Source organism: Schistocerca gregaria, chromosome 6 (genome assembly GCF_023897955.1).
Source record: "Schistocerca gregaria isolate iqSchGreg1 chromosome 6, iqSchGreg1.2, whole genome shotgun sequence".
Classification (NCBI taxonomy): Eukaryota; Metazoa; Arthropoda; class Insecta; order Orthoptera; family Acrididae; genus Schistocerca; species Schistocerca gregaria.
Window position 1 is genome coordinate 531,607,729 of NC_064925.1, and position 21,985 is coordinate 531,629,713.

The following is a 21,985-nucleotide window of genomic DNA, read 5'->3' on the forward strand; positions in this document are numbered from 1 at the left end:
GGATGGTTATTCGATAGAGAGCAGTGAAGATGAAAATTTGGTGATGATGATGATAATGTTTGGTATGTGGGGCACTCAATTCCGCGTTATCAGGGCCCGTACAAATTCCCAACCTTCAATCAGTCAAAAGCTGCCAATTTCCATCAATAACGATGAAATGATGAGGTCAACACAAACACAAAGTCATTTCGAGGCAGGTGAAAATCCGTGACCCCGCCGTGAATCGAATCCGGGACCACGTACTCGGGGAGAGAGAACGTGACCACAATATCACGAGCTACGGACATGAAGACTTTAGTGCGCAAGATCAGGTAAATAAGCTGGACACGAAAAGACTTCCCAACCCACCTCGTAAGTAGTGTTTTTTGATGTGTAGCATAATGCGGACGGGCGCTATGGTGGACTAACATCAGTATACTAAGTCTTCCTGGTCGTTGCTCTTGGACTGCCACTGCGAGAAGCCTCAGTTGTTCATAATTGTCAGCAGCGATGGGTACACGTCGGGGAAAGAATTCGAAGAGCTCCACACCGTCGCCGCACCACCAAATGCATAACATTATCTTTTGTTGATGCGCGCAAAGTCTGTTATGTGGATTTGCCGCTTTGTTTGCGCTCAACCTTTCCTTTCTTTTCCTCATGTTAGCATAAAGACATCACTTTTAGTTACGATCCTCATTGAAACGAGAACACCTTTTTTTTTTTTTGCCCTGCCCTGTCCATTGTCATTACTTCCATACATGGCAGAAATGTTTCTTGCTGTCTCCTCTGCTGTCACCCCGCTACTGCATTTAAGCAGAAGAATGCGTCAGAAATCTTCCGATTCCTCCAATTGGCACTCGATTTTCTAGCGTCCACAGCTACACTCAGTATCTCCAAACGACAACAAAATGACAATATTTCAACTGAAACAGGAAAATGAATTATAGATAAAAAATAGCAATCGATAAATAAACCCAGCGGAACCGGAATATTAACATGCAAAACAAAAATGGTACGAACTTCTGCACCAACCTAATAGGTCAATAATAAAATTCTAAAACTGTAGTGTCTGCTTGTCTGTTTGAACAGGCTTCGCGAAAACTACTACGTGAATTTTTATTGCGTTTTCGCCGGTATCTTGAGCATAGCTTGGGACAACGATTAGAGTTTATTTCATCAGAAATGGTTCCCGAAAAAAAGATGTTATTTAAATGCGAGAACAGCTGCGGATAAAGGTTTGTGCACTATAAATTTCGACACAGTAACTATTTTGCACTTAGCCACTTCTAGTAGAATCTCTACCCATAGTATATTATATTTCGCGCAATAAAGGCTTTGGGAAGAGTATTTAAACGTGCTAAAGCAGTTATGGAAGCTATAAAGGGAGGAAGAGGGAGTTATAGGACGCCATACGTAATTAGGCGACTGATTGCGGAATTAATAAGCACGCATCAGGCCAACTTTACGACCTTGGCAGCTTAAGAAAAAGACGTAATCCAATTCTGCATAAGCTCTTCCGGAAATATTTATCTCTAAGAAGCCCTAGCCGGAGACGACCGCCTCGCCTCTCCTGGCCGCGCGATTCGTCGATTTCCACCCTAAATGCCTTTGTTCCTAATGACCGCCGCCTCGTCTTATTTACGCCAGGGGAGCTGAACTTGGCGAAATATCTGCCCGAACCCGCCGAGACTCCCTGCCTGTCATTACGGCTTTACGTCCAACTGCGCAAATTCCTTGTCCGCCATTTATTCCGTGTCTTAACCACCTTCTCTCTTTCCCTCTCGCTTCCGCAGCCCAATTATCAGCCACACGGCTGAGTTAATGCTCCACGACGTGAATGATAAATAATCCGTTTTCTCGATTTTGTACGGGAGTTCTCGAAACGCTCTACTCCTTAGTTCCAGCGAAATTCACGATTTTCGTTTCAGATGATGAGGGCATGTTCGTTCAAGATTAATTCTTACAGCTCGTCTGAAAGCCATTTTTCTCATTACATGCAATGGTATCGAAAACAGTTTTTATTCATAATGTTGTATATAAATATCCTCTTGTAATAGGTTCTGGTTCTCGTAACTGAATCACAGGGATAACCAAATTCCAGAAAGGCCGAATCATATTGTATTTCTTTAATGCAGAAACTGCTACTACTACAGTCTCTTATGTTTTCATTCCATCGATCAGGTTTGTTACAGAGCATTAAGTGGAAGGGCTGGGGGTGAGGAAGTAGGCGTAATGGAACAGTTTAAGCATAATTTTATCGTAATGATGATCCAGACTTTTAAAAACAACACCAAATAATTGCTTTAAATCAATATGTACAAAAATTACAATCAAGCTTCAATCCTTAATCTTGACCAAGAAAACTTTGCAACGATAAGTGAATATAACACATGCACTCATCCTGCCAAAATTACTGCAGTTCCTGATTCGTCTATTTTTGCTCAATGCAAACTGTTAAAAAGGAAACAACTATCAGAATTTGTGTCTGGTCGGGACACGAAAATAACGATTTAAATACAGTACATATGAATAGCACGTTAAGTTTCCGAACTACCCCTCCCGCAGAGTTCTCTGAGCCACATAGAACATTACCGGTATTCAGAACCCTGGGCGACGACCATTCCAATAACCACAGCTCAGTACAACTCAAAAAGGTTAATGATCGGTACTATCTTCGGTGTCACCGATACCGGAAAACGTGTAGCAGGCTGACGCTGTCCGAGGCTCTGCACCTCCTTCTCGCTGCCTGGTTGCATCCGTCTTCCAAGTAGCACAATGTTATTGCAATGACCATCCAGACTTTTAAAAACAACACCAAATAATTGATTTAAAACAATATGTAAAAAAATTGAAAACGATGCTTTAATCCTTAATCTCAACCAAGAAAACTTTACAACGAGTCGTCCCTCGTGGCAGTCGGCAGAGAGCGACACCTGAGTGGCGCTAGTCGCGCCACACTGTAGTACCGACAAGGGAAGGTTGTGCGCGGCTTTCAAAGGCACGTGACGATGATACGATCGGTACAAGTTTCTGTGCCTACCTGTGTTTCTCTTTCATTCCCTACTGTACTTTATAACGAGGGACGTTCAATAAGAAATACATCTTTTCTTTGTCGGCTGTTTTCAGTTAAAAAGGCAGAACTTGTTGCGTTACTTCATGGAATACACTACTGGACATTAAAATTTCTACTCCAAGAAGAAACGCAGAAGATAAACGGGTATTCATTGGACAAATATTTTATACTAGAAAACACATGTGATTACATTTTCACGCAACTTAGGTGCATAGATCCTGAGAAATCAGTACCCAGAACAACCACCTCTGGCCGTAATAACGGCCTTCATACGCCTGGGCGTTGAGTCAAACAGAGCTTGGATGGTGTGTACATGTACAGCTGTTTATGCAGCTTCAACACGATACCACAGTTCATCAAGAGTAGTGACTGGCGTATTATGACGAGCCAGTTGCTCGGCCACCATTGACCAGACGTTTTCAATTGGTGAGAGATCTGGAGAATGTGCTGCCCAGGGCAGCAGTCGAATATTTTCTGTATCGAAAAAGGCCAGTACAGGACCTGCAACATGTGGTCGTGCATTATCCTACTGAAACGTAGGATTTCGCAAAGATCGAATGAAGCGTAGAGCCACGGGACGTAACACAACTGAAATGTAACGTCCACTGTTCCAAGTACCTTCAATGTGAACAAGAGGTGACCGAGACGTGTAACCAATGGCACCCCATACCATAACGCAGGGTGATACGCCATTATGTCTATAACGAATACACGCTTCCAACGTGCGTTCACAGCGATGTCGCCAAACACGGATGCGACCATCGTGATGCTGTAAACAGAACCTGGATTCATCCGAAAAAATGACATTTTCCCATTCGTGCATCCAGGTTCGTCGTTGAGTACACCATCGCAGGCGCTCCTGTCTGTGATTCAGAGTGAAAGGTAACCGCAGCCATGGTCTCCATGCTGCTGCAAACGTCGTCGAACTCTTCGTGCAGATGGTTCTTGTCTTGCAGACGTCCCGATCTGTTGACTCAGGAATCGAGACGCGGCTGCACGATGCGTTACAGCCATGGGAATAAGATGCCTGTCATCTCGACTGCTACTGATATGAGGCCGTTGGGATCCAGCACGGCGTTCCGTATCACCCTCCTGAACCCACCGATTCCATATTCAGCCAACAGTCATTGGATCTCGACCAACGCGAGCAGCAATGTCGCGATACGATAAACCGCAAACGCAATAGCCTACAATCCGACCTTTATCAAAGACGGAAACGTGATGGTTCGCATTTCTACCCCTTACACGAGGCATCACAACAACATTTCACCAGTAAACGCTGGTCAACTTATTTTTGTGTATGAGAACCCGGTTGGAAACTTTCCTCATGTGACCGCTATGGTCGCAAGCTCGAATCCTGCCTCGGGCTTGGGTGTGTGTGATGTCATTAGGTTGGGTAGGTTTAAGTAGTTCTAAGTACTAGGTGACTGATGACCTCAGGAATTAAGTCCCATAGTGCTCAGAGCCATATTTTTTCCTCATGTCACAACATTGTGGGTGTCGCCACCGGCGCCAACCTTGTCTGAATGCTCCGAAAAGCTAATCATTTGCATATCACAGCATCTCCTTCCTGTCTGTTAAATTTCGCGTCTGTAGCAGGTCATCTTCGTGGTGTAGCAATATTAATGGCCAGTAGTGTATTTCCGCTTCAGAACCTATAGTTCCATGAAGTTGCGATATGTGGCGACGCTAAACGTAGCCTATAAAATGGCGTCTGCGACGGCTGTGCATTCCAAGCACAGAGACACCATTTGTTTCTTTTGGCTGATAACCAGAGAATCTAAGATATTCATAGGCGCTTGCAGAATGTTTGCGGAGTCGGAAAAGAACAAAAGCATGGTAAGCCGTTGGGTGAGGCGTCTATCATCATCCCTCAAACCTTACAATCTCCAGCCTGCCGGCCGGCCGCATGCAACTGTAATTCCTTCAGTTTTGGAAAGTTGGACAGTCTCATTCGAAGTGATCGCCGGAACACTATCAAACACTTCGCTGCACAATTGGACGTCTCTTTTGATAGTACTGATACACTGGTCCACTACTTCGAGCACTCAAACGTGTGTGGCCCTTGCGTTCCTTATCGCCTAACAGTTGACCATAAAGAACATTTATGCGGATTTGCTTGCGCGTTACATGGCCGACCGTGAAGATATTCTGTCAAATATCGCCAAAGGTGCTGAAACATGAATTCATCACTTCGAACCGGAAACAAAACGGAAGTCAGTGGAGGGGCGACACACAACCTCTCAAAATTGTTAAGGCTTTCGGGGCCACTTGTTGACAAACTGCCTATTGGCTTCTGTCTCGGGTTCTTTGGCCGACGTTCATCTAATGCTTTTGCTGACGTTTCGCCAGCACGAGTGACTGGCATTGTCAAAGCTTCAAACTCCACTGCCGGCAATGAAGGGTGAAGCTCTGACAATGCCAGCCACTCGTGCTAGCGAAACGTCAGCAAAAATATTAAATGGACGTCGGCCAAAGAACCCGAGACAGAAGCCAATAGGCAGTCTGACACAACCTCTCCTCCGAACAAAGTGTTTAAAGTCGCACCCTCTGCCGATGAAGCCACAGCGACGGCCTTCTGGGACTCTGAAAGGGTTATTATGTTTCGTGTCCTCCCTCATGGCGCAAATGATCAGATCCGATGTGTATTATGCTACCATCAGGAAACTGGAGAAATAACTTCAACATGTTCGTCGCCGCAATAATGCAAACGCAGATCTTCGTTATGACAATGGAAGGCCTCATTTAAGTCTTGGCACCCGAGAGGAGCCCGCATAACCTGACAGGAGTGTTCTTCCTCATCCATGCTACAGCCCTGTCACTTTCTGACTTCCATCTGTTTGGCCCAATGAAGAATGCACTCAGAGGGAAGCAATACGAGGCTGATGGGGAGCTTCTTGATGCAGGAACACGTTGCTTCCGACGTCGACGAATATTTTGGCACCATGAGGGCAAACAGGCCCTCCGAGTGAAGTGGCTTAAAGCCTTCGCACTGAACTGAGATTATTTTGCAAAACAGAGTTTCGTAGCAAAAAGAGTGCGGAATAACACGGTGCGTTGTAATCCTGAATAAAGCTGTTCTGCCTTCAGAAAAAAAGTGGGTTGCTTTACTTACTGAACGCTCCTCGTGGTGTTTGTCATTAACCGGATATGACACAGTAATATATAAACAAAATTTCTGTAAATACACTCCTGGAAATTGAAATAAGAACACCCTGAATTCATTGTCCCAGGAAGGGGAAACTTTATTGACATATTCCTGGGGTCACATATATCACATGATCACACTGACAGAACCACAGGCACATAGACACAGGCAACAGAGCATGCACAATGTCGGCACTAGTACAGTGTATATCCATCTTTCGCAGCAATGCAGGCTGCTATTCTCCCATGGAGACGATCGTAGAGATGCTGGATGTAGTCCTGTGGAACGGCTTGCCATGCCATTTCCACCTGGCGCCTCAGTTGGACCAGCGTTCGTGCTGGACGTGCCGACCGCGTGAGACGACGCTTCATCCAGTCCCAAACATGCTCAATGGGGGACAGATCCGGAGATCTTGCTGGCCAGGGTAGTTGACTTACACCTTCCAGAGCACGTTGGGTCGCACGAGATACATGCGGACGTGCATTGTCCTGTTGGAACAGCAAGTTCCCTTGCCGGTCTAGGAATGGTAGAACGATGGGTTCGATGACGGTTTGGATGTACCATGCACTATTCAGTGTCCCCTCGACGATCACCAGAGGTGTACGGCCAGTGTAGCAGATCGCTCCCCACACCATGATGCCGGGTGTTGGCCCTGTGTGCCTCTGTCGTGTGCAGTCCTGATTGTGACGCTCACCTGCACGGCGCCAAACACGTATACGACCATCATTGGCACCAAGGCAGAAGCGACTCTCATCGCTGAAGACGACACGTATCCATTCGTCCCTCCATTCACGCCTGTCGCGACACCACTGGAGGCGGGCTGCACGATGTTGGGGCGTGAGCGGAAGACGGCCTAACGGTGTGCGGGACCGTAGCCCAGCTTCATGGAGACGGTTGCGAATGGTCCTCGCCGATACCCCAGGAGCAACAGTGTTCCTAATTTGCTGGGAAGTGGCGGTGCGGTCCCCTACGGCACTGCGTAGGGTCCAACGGTATTGGCGTGCATCCGTGCGTCGCTACGGTCCGGTCCCAGGTCGACGGGCACGTGCACCTTCCGCCGACCACTGGCGACAACACCGATGTACTGTGGAGACCTCACACCCCACGTGTTGAGCAATTCGGCGGTACGTCCACCCGGCCTCCCGCATGCCCACTATACGCCCTCGCTCAAAGTCCGTCAACTGCACATACGGTTCACGTCCACGCTGTCGCGGCATGCTACCAGTGTTAAAGACTGCGATGGAGCTCCGTATGCCACGGCAAACTGGCTGACACTGACGGCGGTGGTGCACAAATGCTGCGCAGCTAGCGCCATTCGACGGCCAACACCGCGGTTGCTGGTGTGTCCGCTGTGCCGTGCGTGTGATCATTGCTTGTACAGCCCTCTCGCACTGTCCGGAGCAAGTATGGTGGGTCAGACACACCGGTGTCAATGTGTTCTTTTTTCCATTTCCAGGAGTGTACATATTTGTGTTGAATAGTCTTTTAACGCTTTCACAACAATTTGAATTCGCTTCGACTAATAACTGGACATCTTCTGATGCCAGGACTGATTCCTGGCGCTTATAAATGTAGAACCAGACATTATTACTCATCCTTTATATTGTAACTTCTAATAATGGGCTTTTTTCGGGGTTATATATCATCTCAATAATAGAATTAATTTTTAACTTTATTGTTATGAAGTAACTTATTTTTTGTGACCTCGGGGTTCAACATGAAGTTCTTCACAAAAATTTCCCTTAGTTTACTACATTTCTTTTCAATCTTCTGTACCTGCTGCTCATGATTAACAATAGTATTGAAATAATGTAGTCATAACATGGATATTTTTTCTTGTCACTCAGAATTATACGAGTATGTAGTGTGTTATAAATTGTCGCGGAGTACTGGGCCATAAGGGTTAAAAGGGTGAAGCAACTGACTGAGCTTGGGTCACACATCTAACATAACAAATTTATTGAAAGCTTTATTAAATTTAACATTAACCCACTTCAGCATGCGAAAACCAACTAATATGTACTCACATACTCAATCTAGGGTTCTGTAATGGACGGACGTCAAATAAGTAATATCGAGGCCAACGAGAAAGACGGGCCGCGCCGCGTACGTCACACAGAGGATGTCACGTGACCGGCAGCGTCCTAACATCTTGTCACTTCAGAGCAGATAGCACCTCTGTCTAAAATAGGTCCATGAAAGCTTTATATGAATTGAAGTTATGCTGGGTGCACATATACTGGATTTCTGAATACTGGTAAACTTCGATGCAAGATATACTTAGAAACCTAGCAATCAAGAACACAGATGTAAGCATACGTATTTAATAGCTGAAAAACTGAAGGTCTGGCATGACAAATAAAACATATGCATCCCAATTAAGAGTTTATTCAATTTGTTTGCTTACTAACTAAGCACAGTTTACGTCTAGTTGTATGTGGTTTTAGACATTTTTTGCTTGTAGTTCATTTTTGTCTCCAGTAACCGGTAAAGTAATTACACCACACAATAATTGCATGAACGAAAGGAAAAAATGTGTTCCGAATTTTTTGTAAAATGCAGTTAAGACAAACTAATTTTCGACAGGATCTCACATATTCCATTCATAACATTATTTGTAAGTGTATGAACATTTCTAACAGTTAGAGAAATATTCAAATCACAGTGATCGAAACAAGTTAAAAGATAGACGTGTCGTAGACATTTCCGTTCTAGATTACATTCATGCAAGGCGCAGAGAAATATAGGTACATCGCCTTTGCTTTCAGTAGGCGGTTTTTTTTTTTTCCTCACACGAAAGAAAATGTCAGCAGCCGATATTTTTCCTCTTATATTTCGCCGATTTTTCTCTAAGGTGTTTCATTTTTAAAGAGTGAAAACTTAATTACAGAAGATGCTCATTTCTAAAGAATGATATCGACGAAGTTGTGCATTACGCCACAGTTTTGACAAGACTTGTAGGGCGATCACCTGAACGTAATAGATGTACCTTATTTCCTGTTTTGCACAAATGCCACGTTGTTTCTAAGAGGCATAATAAAATTGCTTCTATTAAATACTTTAAGACAGGAATTATTAAGTTCTTGGATATGAACAAACCTAATGTATCGAATTGTCAGAAGCAAATTTTCACCTGTATTTTTCTTGCATATTTTATTCATTGCAATTAGAAAAAGGCACCTGATAATGAGGAAGAGTTTTCCTCGAAACAGGTTGTGCAAAATAAAGTAACTTTTAAGATATTTATGCAGTTGTTTAGCGGTCAGTTCTACCAAAAACAAAAATCTCATCTGTAGTTTGACAAGAACTTGTCACTTACCTGTCTATTGAGGAAGTCAGTGTTGATGCAGATTTTATGTTTATGGAATAAGGGCTATTAGTTTTTGGGAAGAACAGCTACATAGTTTCAGTGTTCTCCACAATGGAAAAATTTCTACTTGGAGTATTGACTGTGTAGTAATTTTTAATAGACATTCACAAGGCCTCGAAATCAAAAAAGTACATTCTATCAATATATATATTGGTCTGTGTCTGAACTTGACACTACAAAATGCATAATCTATGTTCTGTATTTTTTTCCATTTTATGCTCACTGTATATTCTAAGTAGTTCCAATATAAAATAGAACATTTACCATCTTGAATTACCAGTTTACCTCTCTACTGGCCCCCTAACTGTCATGCAGCACCTACATTTACAAATAGAAGGAACTGATGGAGAAGGAACTGGATAAAAGGAAATGAATTTCCAAACTGAAAGGACAATTTCAATTTATAAGGGGCCCTGCATCCAGGACAGTAGTATTTAAAACTTTTTTGAATGTACCCACATGTCTTTGTTGGCTTACATCTGCAACACCTGAGATAAATTATCATCAAACAGTGTACTACATGTAGTATAGATGTTTTTCACTTTTCACTTCATTCCTAATTGAAGTGTAATATAGCAAGAACCAGGTATCAAGACAATAATGAACAGGGACAAACATTTCACATACATAATTTATTTTAACAACTTTGTAATGCTTTTAAAAACACACATTTTCATTACTCAAAAAAGTTGATATTAATTGAGGTAAGATAATAGGCTGGTAGGTTAGTTCATAAACATTAGGCAGGTAATTTGTGGCATCTTTTAAACTCACTACAGTAGTGTGATAAATTTGTAAATATAATTTTAGATCTTATTGTGAGCTTTCAACTTTCCAATAAAAGTGACTCTATATGCCTCTTTGAAGGTTTTAATGAAACAAGATGTTCCAACATATTGGTGCTATACATTTCATGGCAATATGATACTGCCTAACATCAATTTATTATTCATTTAATGATACTATTCTCAAAAATTTAGAGCCAGTTTACACTTCTAATAAATTCTTTACAGGCATGTAGAAAATATGACAGAATTAGCCAAATGATCACAAAATCTGTTGCTGCCATGGATGTGACACCAAGAAAAACAAAACCATATGCTTAAATCAGACTAAATGCCTGACTATATAAAAGAAATTAGACAGAAAGTTCTCTGAAAATGCTTTACAACCATATTTGCAGTATCACTATTTTATCAAACAATATTTGCAGTAGAATTTGCTTTCTCATACTTTATATATATATATATATATATATATATATATGGACATGCAATATGAGGTATAGATGCCAAGTGTGGAGACATAGGAGCATTTGTACCAAGATTTATTTTCTGCTTCACTCTATATATGCTACCTCATAATGACACATTTGTGTTCAATGTGATTTTAATGTAAACAAACCAGCCACAGAAACAACATATGTATAAGCATTAATGCATTATATTTGTAGATTACCTTTGTAATGTATGCAGTCTGAACAAAAATTTAGAAATGAAAACCCATCAATCAAGTGGGCTACTAGTGTGTCCTGTTGCACTTTTCATTGTCAGTAAAGCATGAATAGACACAAGAAATGTAACAGGAGGAATGAATCTGCTACATTCTATTTCCTACTATGTGAAATGAACTGAATGGGAGGGTGGAGATGCAAGTATGACAAAAGAAAAAATAAACATGCTTCACAGAGGAAATAAACAAATTCCTGACAAACCATGGTGTTGCCATGGCATTATCTGTACGTTACTGAAATAATCATAATCAACAACACCAGAAGCTGCAGCATCACCATCAGCAGCAATAACATCATCAACAGCACTTTTGAAGGATGAGAAGTCAATAGAAGCAACATTCTGTAGTAGTGTGTGGAAACGGAAAATTATGCCTGCTCTTCATCCAAAGGATTTTTTAGTCAAGGACAAAAATAGAGAGAAACCTTCAAGGTAAGGTTTCTTAATCCTCCACCAAAATATTCTGTCCATGAGAAATAAAGTCCAGCAAGTATAAGTGGAACTACAGACTATAGAGAAATCACTCGTTTGCATTACAGAAGATTGATGTCGCACACCTTAAATAAGTCTTAATGGTTTAAACTCTTATAATCTAGCATTTCAGTATAGCAGAACCTTTATGCGGGATGGTGGATCATGCATGTATGTTAAGGAAGACATATGCATGAAGTCAAAAATGACATTTTTTCATTAAGTGGAGAAAAACATATAGAAATATCAGCCATAAACGTATGGGACGCAAATATGTTCCAAAGCCTAACCATATTATACATACATCATTCTACTGGCAGTGATATGGAAATTTTCATCACAAAACTGAACCTTCTGGGAGGTAAATGGGCAGATTATAGAAACACTTGCAACTACAACAAAGGGTTATACATAATATATTAAACAGTAACTAGAATGCTCACTGGAGAGTGCTGTTTAAAAACTTGGGTATCCTGACAGTTCCGTGTGAATACAATTTTCAAACAGTGAGATACATAAAGAAAAATATTGACCAGTACCCAACCAACAGTTGCTTTCACAAACATGGAACCACATCTGGTCACTATTTACACCTCCAAAGGAAAAACAAAGTAAAAATCAAAAATAGTGCGCTACATAATGAAATAAAATTGTACAGTAAGGACAGTAGATATCTGTGAAACTTGATAACATGAGAAAGTACAAAAAAAGAAATGCTATCTGTGTAGAGGGCTTCAAACTTATGTGTCAGTCCTAAGCCAAAATCAGACATGTCCGCTCTGTCGTATGCTGCATATCAAAACCTGCTGCACTGTGGAAAAAGCTGCTCAGTTTCGGTATAGGGAAGCGAAGATCTGACTCTGTTTATCAAGCATCTGCAGAAGAATTAAACGTTTTTTTCTCAACAGCTGTAAACTGCCACGCAGCGACAAATTACCAGCCCCAAGATATCAATCTCTCGAGAGACAAGTTTTTTCTAAAACATGTCACTACCGGCACAGTACACAAGGCAATTATGAGAATCTCATCTGAGGCAGTAGGAAATGATGGAGTGAGCACTGGCATGATTAAAAACGTCGTAGACACTATTATTCCAGTTATCACAGACATCTTCAACCTGTCTCTTGTCAGTAGTACATATCCTACTGAGTGGAAGCAAAGTTTAATTCAGCCTATACCCAAGACTGACAACCCTAAGTCGCCAGGTGACTACAGGCCGATCAGCATACTACCTCCAATATCTAAAGCCCTAGAATACATCGTCCACGAACAGCTGACGGATTACCTCAAAACTCATAATATCCATGACGAATATCAGTGAGGCTTTCGAAAGCATGATAGTACAGCAACTGCATTAATCAAAGTAACTGATGACATTAAACATGCTATGGACAGACATGAAGCTACTATCCTTACACTGCTTGACTTTAGCAAGGCTTTTGACACAGCTGACTTCGATATATTACTAATTAAAATGAAACAGCTGAATTTCTCAAACAGTACAATACACTGGTTCGACAGCTACATCAAAAACAGAAGTCAACAAGTCATTTGTGGGTCGGAAAAGTCATCATGGAAAAGTGTGTGCTCTGGAGTTCCCCAAGGCTCCGTCCTTAGTCCACTACTCTTCTCACTGTACATTAATGATATTTCTTCAGTGATTCACTCCTCCCCCTACCATCTACACTCCTGGAAATGGAAAAAAGAACACATTGACACCAGTGTGTTGGCCGTCGAATGGCGCTAGCTGCGCAGCATTTGTGCACCGCCGCCGTCAGTGTCAGCCAGTTTGCCGTGGCATACGGAGCTCCATCGCAGTCTTTAACACTGGTAGCATGCCGCGACAGCGTGGACGTGAACCGTATGTGCAGTTGACGGACTTTGAGAGAGGGCATATAGTGGGCATGTGGGAGGCCGGGTGGACGTACCGCCTAATTGCTCAACACGTGGGGCGTGAGGTCTCCACAGTACATCGATGTTGTCGCCAGTGGTCGGCGGAAGGTGCACGTGCCCGTCGACCTGGGACCAGACCGTAGCGACGCACGGATGCACGCCAATACCGTTGGACCCTACGCAGTGCCGTAGGGGACCGCACCGCCACTTCCAAGTAAATTAGGGACACTGTTGCTCCTGGGGTATCGGCGAGGACCATTCGCAACCGTCTCCATGAAGCTGGGCTACGGTCCCGCACTCCGTTAGGCCGTCTTCCGCTCACGCCCCAACATCGTGCAGCCCGCCTCCAGTGGTGTCGCGACAGGCGTGAATAGAGGGACGAATGGAGACGTGTCGTCTTCAGCGATGAGAGTCGCTTCTGCCTTGGTGCCAATGATGGTCGTATGCGTGTTTGGCGCCGTGCAGGTGAGCGTCGCAATCAGGACTGCACACGACCGATTCACACAGGGCCAACACCCGGCATCATGGTGTGGGGAGCGATCTCCTACACTGGCCGTACACCTCTGGTGATCGTCGAGGGGACACTGAATAGTGCATGGTACATCCAAACCGTCATCGAATCCATCGTTCTACCATTCCTAGACCGGCAAGGGAACTTGCTGTTCCAACAGGACAATGCACGTCCGCATGTATCCCGTGCCACCCAACGTGTTCTAGAAGGTGTAAGTCAACTACCCTGGCCAGCAAGATCTCCGGATCTATCCCCCATTGAGCATGTTTGGGACTGGATGAAGCGTCGTCTCACGCGGTCGGCACGTACAGCACGAATGCTGGTCCAACTGAGGCGCCAGGTGGAAATGGCATGGCAAGCCGTTCCACAGGACTACATCCAGCATCTCTACGATCGTCTCCATGGGAGAATAGCTGCCTGCATTGCTGCGAAAGGTGGATATACACTGTACTAGTGCTGACGTTGTGTATGCTCTGTTGCTTGTGTCTATGTGCCTGTAGTTCTGTCAGTGTGATCATGTGATGTATCTGACCGCAGGAATGTGTCAATAAAGTTTCCCCTTCCTGGGGCAATTAATTCAAGGTGTTCTTATTTCAATTTCCAGGAGTGTATATGCCGACGACATCCAACTGTACATAAGTGCAAGCCCCAAAAACTTTGCTGGCGCAGTAGCGAGTATGAACGCAGATCTTTGCTCTGTTTCTCGATGGGCACAGAACCTAGGTATGCGCCTAAACCCCAAGAAACCCCAGGTCATACTTATATCTCATCCAAAGTTAATCAGCCGGTACTTTCGCGAAACAGTCCCTACAATACTCCTCAATGGTACCCAACTACCGTACCCAGAAACAGTAAAAGACTTTTGAATAATCTTGGATGAACACCTAAACTGGGAAGAAAAAACAGTCAGAGCTTGCCGGAAATCGCTCTGCTCCCTACATGCAATTCAAAAATTCAGAAAAATATTTCCAACGCATGTTAAACAAAAGTTAGTCCAAACACTAGTCTTGCCTAATCTTTACTACTGCGATGTAGTTCAACACGGCACAAATAGTGAAAATTCTAGATGCCTCGAGCTAGTGATGAATGCTTGCGTTAGATACGTGTGCAATATTCGGTTGTATGATCATATCAGTCCTTCATACTCCCAGCTAGGTTGGATACGCCCACAAAAGGCACGCGATCTCCACACGATGTGCTTACTTCATCAATTTCTTAGCCACTGGTGCCCCCAATACTTATCTTCTCACATTAAACACCTATCATCATTCCACAATCGCAATACCAGATCGGATACGTCTAGCATCTTGGCTGCAACTTTACATAACACTAAATCTTTCTCTGTGTCATTCTCCATCTCAGCCATACGACTATGGAACGCACTCCCCTGTGATCTGCGTCTTATCCATAACTACTCAACATTCAAGAGGGAACTCAAAACTTACATATTAGGGACGGTATAACCACCATTGTTGTGCCCCTCCCATCTCTTTCTTTCTCCTCTCCATCACAGCTTCGAACTTTACCATTCTATTTCTCTTCATGTAACCTATCTACCTCTTATATATCTCTTTCATCTCATTCTATCGTCTTATGTCTCTGCTCGATGAGAATAACTCACAAGCTGCAAGAATATAACGAGAAAATTCCTAACTAACAATGGAACTGACATTCACAAAAGAAAAGTATGTTTACCTTCATATACATAGTCACTATTATTATTATTATTATTATTATTATTATTATTATTATAATCATTATTATTCTTGATTGTTATAATTATTTTTTATTGTTATAATTATCATTGTACTACTTTTATAATCTCTATTTTTTCTTTAACATCAATACCGCACAATACATTATATGTCCTTAATGTTATGTAGAAACTGTAACTCGTTCAATCTGAGTATGCCTGGTTAGGTGTAAGAGATGGCCTGAAGGCCCTAATCTTGTCAGGTAAAATAAATGCATAAATAAATAAATAAGTAAATAAGCCTCTTCACTTTCCATGAATATACTTTTGACTTACTTGCCTTATCATTACGCATTTTCTCAAAATGGTTAATGAGTATCCTGTTGGCACAGAGAGAAACATTTTCCAGTTTGCTTAACAATGTGTTGTGAAGCAAACACACACATTCAGCATTATCCACTGCTTTCACAACTTTTGACATGCATATCTTCTGAGAAATGGAAAGCTGTTTACCACATGACATAAATTGCTGAAGAAAGTGATTCACAAGCAGAGAGACTGTATGCCACACTATTCCAACTGTGATCACTACTGTCTCTGTAGACAAAGTCAGTTTACCCCTGTCCAGTTCCTTTACAAAGTTGTAAGAAGAATTTACCTCAACTTCTTTGTTCAGCTGCAACCATTCAGTACATTTGTCACACTTAGATTTGTGAAGGGCTTTCCTAGCTGCATAACCTCCTATGTATGTCAAAATAGGTAACATGTTAGGTGGAAGATCATTCATACCAAAGGTGATATCCATAATACCAGAAAAAAAGCTAATGTCAATATTACAGTCTAGCTGCTGTTGGGCAGGAATTATGTGTTTCAAGTGTACATTATCGTTTTGAGCTGGAAACAGTACATCATTTTTGAACCTTAATTTTCTTTCATTTTCTAGGACTTGGATGTAACTAATGTAGTAATTTGCCCCACTCAACTGTCGGTAGCACTCAAAGCGGCTCTCTAAATCATCACTTTGAAATTTTCCTAGCAATATGTAGTCAATGTCATATTTCTCAAATAAGTATGGAATTATCTGCAGAAAAGATTCAGTTGTTATTGTTAAAGACTGGAATGTCTGTGATGTTAAAGCACCACTTACTGGTACAGATACTCTCCAAACTTTTAGCCAATGACACAGATTATTTAGAAACGTGACCTAATTGTCTGATGTCTTCCTGATGGCTTCTCTGTAAGGATCATTGAATCATTGTGCTTCAAATACACTTCTAACATTCACAATCTTCCACCAGTTCACAATCACCTCAAGGAAAGTTACTGTCTGATTTATGTGCTCAGTAACATTAGGCATATCCTTTGTTGCATGTTTCAAACCTACTATGTTATTATCATTGAAAATTTTAAAAACTAATTTCACATTTTGTTTTTGAATAGACGATGGATACAGTACTCTAGCTGACAGTGTGTGGCCATATTTGACTAAAGAGTTTCTTTGTTTCTTATATACCAGCTCCAAATGCTTATACTGTGCTGTCAATATTACTGAATGATCAGTCATGTCAGGAAACTGTAACACTTTATTAACATTTCTTTTTGTCTGCCAATTGTTCCTGATACATTTCAGAATGTGTACAGTGTCAAACATAAAAAAAGTTTCCTGGAAGGATCTAGAGGGTGTTCAATACTGGGTTGGAGAATTCTACTCGGGGTGAATAGTTCATATGCCTCCCTGTTTGCACTGTTGTTATCTGCCATGAGACTAACAACTTTGAAGCCCACTCTTTCAAACATGCACAGAACATTACTGATCAAAGATTTCAGCTCTTCACTTGTCATATTAGCTACTGGTATAATTGCTACAACATCAACATATTTAGACAAAAGAGAAGAGACCATAAGAACCTGTGCTGTTTTGGCACATGTCACAGGATGAAAAAAGCTACTCCCATGTATTGATCCAGATTTAAATGAAAGTTGTGGCTGCACATAAATCTCAGCTAACAACAGAGACACTAACTACTCATGTTTTTCTAAATATTTCACTCTGTTTTCTAAATAAGGACTCGTTTGAACTGATGAAGTGACTAGCTGGTAATTACAAATTAGTTTCTGCAGGGTTCGTGGGTAGGGTAACAAAATTAAATCACACTTCCTCAAGGCATTGTATGCACTGACAGAATGTACATACAAGCAGCATGCCAATATCATGGTGTTGTTGCCATAGTGTCTGTTGTTTATTGAGATTTGTGATACATGGAGTTGATCTACAATAAATTTCAGTTGTGCATTTTCATCATAATTTGGGATAGTCTGCAAACAATTGACAGCACAGTTTAATTTATCTGTAACACTAGGCAAAATTTACCCTTTCTCAACCACTGACATTACATTTTCTAAAACGTTTATGGAAGTTAATTTCTTCACATCATTGATGGCTGCATTAATTGCAAAATTAATTCCTTCACTAATATTTACTCTAAAGCTCAAATCACTATTAACAGTTATGAATGCAATAACACAAGGTATTCCCTGTCTAATCCCAAAAGACAGATATGCAATTTTCCATCATCTCTAATCACAGACCACTTGTTGCTGCAAATTTTCTGGCCTTCTAGAAATACGGAAATATCATTGAAACACGAAAGTGAATTTTGTTGGAGGTGTAAGTTGTTTGACTCAATACTGTCTTGAATAGGTTTTTTAAGATTACCGTCTTCAACATCAGCAAGACGTCTCACTTTTGTAGTTGATTTAAAACAGTATGAGGGAGTGTTGGAAAAAATAATTGGCACAGCATTTTCGGTGAGTTTTGGGATTATTCTGGGAAATTCTTTGAGTTGTCCTCTGTCCATAATTATGTCCACTCGAATTACACATGATTCATCAAAGTGTTTTACACAAATATTTGGCCGTTTTAATTTGGTTAAGTCTGTTGGGATATTTCGAAGCCACAGTGCACGTTGACTCTCTTCAGATGGCAAAGAAAATGTAGTCGTTCTCTCTGTTTCAGAATCATAATACGACCGACAGCCGAACACACTACATCGGCGTGGCATTTCAAGGGTTCCAGATCTAGAAATAAAATGAAAACGTATTTCAATACATTACCTCGTAGTTACAGTGAGGTGTAAGATCTCGAAATCACGTCAGGATAAACACACACAGACGGTTAGAATCTTCTAAAGTAGTAAACGAAGATGCATTTGAGGTTAACATACCTTGCTTACAATTAACAATGTTTCGCACACAACACCGTAATTGTAACAAATTGTGGATGCATCACCACCACACATACACATATACACACGTATTCTGTTGATGCACTTAGTTAAACTCCACTTTTGTAGTACGAAAAACAACGCAGCAAATTGCAATGCTCTTTAACACACATTGCTTCCACTAACGAATCAAGACGCCGAGTGTGACATCACGTTCACGGGCCGGGGCCCGTATTTCTCGTTGGCATAGAGTAATATTGGTCTGGAGCTCTGCTCGTCCAATCTTTTATCTATTTTCCAAAGGCGAGCGCCGTTGTAACAATTTAGTTACTCAGGCCTATGTAAATACTTCTTCGTCTTTTCTTTTCCTTTATTTTATTTTATGATTTTTGGTTATGTGTACTACTGTTGATATTAACTGGAAACATTTCACATATGTGATTCTGTGCAGCCCTTAGATACAGGTGCAGCAGTAGCCGTCTGTGTAAATAAATTCTAAATGAGGAATTTGTTATTTCTACATTCTGTCTGGCGTCTTCAGTTTCTAAAAGTGACGGATCGACGAGGGATTGAGTGCAAGATTTGGGCTATTTCACTGACTTGTGTTAAGAACAGAACTTCATAGGATTTTTGATAGTTATTTCGACTGTATCAGAACGTGAAAATAATTTTTGGCTTCACGGATAGACCCTCTTATGAATGTACAAGTTACTATCAAGATCCTCTATAGTTTCTACTGGAGTTTATTTTGTAAGGTGGGTGTGGAAGTATGTTAACTTTAGTACATTTACACTAATGTATTGTAAGGTGTCAGGCAAAACCAACACCTTCCATGAAAACCCTGACATGATAAGCAAATCCAATAGTATGTCACATAACTCCAAATAAATCGTGACATTAAATTAACCAAATTAATAAAACTAACGCGTGAGCAAATGGAATACCACAGACTAACGCAAGAGTTCCTAAATGCATGTCATACCTTCCCACCGTGAGACAGACGCAGTTCCGAGGGGAACAGAAGCCGACAGCAGAACAGTGTTAAGCTAGAAGGCCCTACGATAAGGGACGGACTGGACACCCACGTCGCCAGTTAACCACTAGGACAACGCCAGCTGCAAGTTTAAGTGTGAGACTTTTTTGCATCTCTGTTACATCAAGGACCACCCTCCAGCCCATGTTAAAAGCTAGAGCCCTCCAGAAAAACAGTATACATCTTACGATAGCACAAAAACGGCCACACCATCCCCAAATTTTAGCGTGACACTTTTTCGCGTCTCTGTTACGTCAAGGACCACCCCCCAGCCCATGTTGAAAGATAGAGCCCTCCAGAAGAACAGTATAGATCTTACGATAACGCTAAAAGGACCACACTAGCTTCAAGTTTTAGCGTGAGACTTTTTCGCGTCTCTGTTACGTTGCAAACTTTGAAAACACTGCCCCACCACGAAGAGTATAACGTTTCTCATTGGATAGACAGAAAGTTTGTAGGCGGAGCTTAAGGTTAACATTGAGACCCGGATTGGTCTGATGAAAACACAGCCAGATAGTTTATTTTAAACCAACTTCGGTACATGGGAGTAAGGAGAAGTTAGGAGCGGTTAGTTAGTTTCGAGATGGCGAGCTGGATGGCTGCTGCGCCGGCCGCTGCCCCCCTGAAGCTGCCTAACCTACGACAAGGTAATAAACGCACGCGATGCCGCATAACAGCGCATAAAGCTTCACTCATAACTGTAGAAGTCTCATCTATTACACCACCTTTTTGCGTAATACTAGTGTCGATCGTCAATTGAAGCTCATGGTGTTCACATTTGCCACTTGAAGTAAAAATCTGAAAAGCGATGATTTTTCTGTTATATAGTTATTGATAAGCCGCATCAGGCACTGTAATTTACGACTAGTTAGATAAGTAATTAAAGATAATTGAGGGTCACTGTAGACCTAGATTATAGATGTGATATGGCATAGGTCATCCTTCGATCCACTGTAGAACTTGGAAACCCATTCAGGGAATATTCGTTCACATTTTTGTTGAACACAGTTGGCTTTTACCATCCTGTATTGAAACACTTCCTTTTACCAATATTGTAATTCATAAACAATGTTTTTTGAGTAGAATAAAATTTCCAGTGGTAAACTTAACCGGTTTTTCGACGTTATTTTACCAGCTAACTAAAAATAAGAAAGCCTTGAACCACTTCCACTATATTTAGTTAGTATTAAGATTCTTTTACATGGAGTACAGTGGAGCTGACGCCGAAATCCTTAAGTATTTGGTTATATCATCGCTAGTCTCACTGAATACTTCTGAAATCTACATGCCATGTGTGGTGTGGCGTCTCCTTACCAGCAACAGGTCCCAGGTTCAAACTAGTCAATTCCCTAAAACACACGCTCAGAGCATCATTGGGCGAAAGTGGTAGGGAGACACAATATAGAACACACAGACACCACCCAGAATGATAGAAAATGGCGACCCTGCCAGGATGGTAAAATAAAATGATTCAAGGTCGACCACATGCCTAACTAGGTCAGAAAAATACATGCTGAAAAATTTTCGTAGTTAAAAAATTTGTTCAGAAAGTTATACATAGTCGAAAACAGTAGCTGCAGCGATAGATACTAAGAAAGTATTCAATAAATAGTGAGACATTCTAGCAGAGACAATAACATAATTAACTTATGAATTATAATATCGTTAGAATTAAGTTTTCTCTCCAATGCAAGCGCACAGGTGGCGGATACATCGTTGACAAGTTGGTTCTGACCCAACAAGTAAGTCAATGGTTTGTCAAGTCGTGTGATCAAAAAGTTAATCAAATGCGTGAGATCGTATGCGCCCATCTTGACGCGAAGTAGGGCACGTGAATTGCTTTTAAAACAGAAAGTAAGGGATTCGGAAAGATTAGCAATGGCAGATCGAGACCTTGACCGAATTGAGGTAGAGACCCAGCATGAAAATGGACAGAGAATAGTGGACAGTAAAACAGACGATGCAGTATCGCGATAAATAGGACAGATAACGCACCATAACGAGGATAATGTACGCCAAGGTACAGGAAACCTAGGTCAGCATACGACAGAGGGGAAGGAAAGTAGAGAGACAGTCGAT